Source organism: Octodon degus, unplaced genomic scaffold, assembly GCF_000260255.1.
Source record: "Octodon degus isolate 3935 unplaced genomic scaffold, OctDeg1.0 scaffold00009, whole genome shotgun sequence".
Classification (NCBI taxonomy): Eukaryota; Metazoa; Chordata; class Mammalia; order Rodentia; family Octodontidae; genus Octodon; species Octodon degus.
Genome location: NW_004524585.1, coordinates 15,831,825 through 15,833,157, shown reverse-complemented (window position 1 = coordinate 15,833,157; position 1,333 = coordinate 15,831,825). Strand labels below are relative to the sequence as shown.

The 1,333-nt window shown below is 35.8% G+C and overlaps 1 protein-coding gene across 8 annotated transcripts in view; it reads left to right on the top strand.

Annotated features, from left to right (window-relative positions):
• The window catches only part of Fer (FER tyrosine kinase), a 485,925-nt gene that overhangs the window by 3,675 nt on the left and 480,917 nt on the right, over nt 1-1,333 (top strand). The gene's annotated exons all lie outside the window — the stretch shown is intronic.

Sequence of the window (1,333 nt, the reverse complement as noted above, 5' to 3'; positions counted from 1 at the left end):
TCCAGGAATGATTTTGGGAGGATTGCTTCCTTTTCAGTTTCATGGAAGAGTTTGAGGAGTATAGGGACTACATCTTCTATAAATTTCTTGTAGAATTCAGCTGTGAATCTGTCCGGACCTGGACTTTTGTCGGTAGGTTTTTAATTACATCTCATATTTCATTGGCTGTTATTGGGCTACTGAGAGTGGTTATATCTTGTCGATTCAGTTGTAATTTGTACCTTTCTAGGAATCTGTGCGTTCCTTCTGTGTCTTCTATTCTGTGAGAGTAAAGATTCTCAAAGTAGCTTTTGATAATCTGAATTTCCACCTGGTCTGTGGTGATTATACCCTTTTCATTCCTTATTGCTTGTATTTGAAATTTTTCTTTCCTCTTTTTGTTGAGGTTAGGTAGGGGCTTATGGATTTTATTTAATCTTTCAAAGAACCAGCTTTTTGCTTTTTTAATTGTTTGAATTGTTTTCTTTGTCTCAATTGTATTAATTTCTGCTGTAATCTTTATGATGTCTTCTCTACTTTGGGCTCTGAGTTTGGTTTATGCTTCCTTTCCTAGTTGTTGAAGGTACAGCATTAGGGTATTTATTTGTTCCTGTTCTGGTTTCCTAATGTGTGAGTTCACAGCTATGAATTTCCCTCTGAGAACTGCTTTCATCCTATCCCATAAATTCCAATAAGTTGTGCTTGTATTTTCATTGCATTGTAGATATTGTTGAATTTCTCGTTTAATTTCATCTATGACCCATTGGTTGCTGAGTAGGGTGTCATTTAATTTCCATGTATTTAGGGTTTTTTTTTTCTGGTTTCTTTTGTCATTTATTTCCAGTTTCATTGCAGTATTGTCAGATAATGTGCAGCGGATAATTTCTGTTGTCTTACATATACTTAAGCATGACTAGTATGTGGTCAATTTTAGAAAATGACCCATGTGCAGCTGAGAAAAATGTGTATTCAGCTGTGTTTGAGTGAAACACTCTGTACATGTCCACCAAGTCCATTTCTTTCAAACTCTGATTCAGTTCTGTTATTTCTTTGCTAAGTTTTTGTCTGGTTGACTTATTTTTTGGGGATAAGGGTATTAAGGTCTCCTGTTAAGATGGTGGTATTGGATATTAGATTTTTCATGTCCATTAAGATTTCCTTTATATATTTGGGTGCCTCCGTGTTTGGTGCATATGTATTTATGAGTGCAACCTCTTCCTCTTGAATTTTTCCCCTAACCAGTATATAGTGGCCTTCTTTATTTCGCTTAATCATTGTTGGTTTGACATTGAGACTGTCTGAGAATAGGATTGCTACCCCTGCTTTTTTCTGAGGTGCTGGGGCATGTAGTATT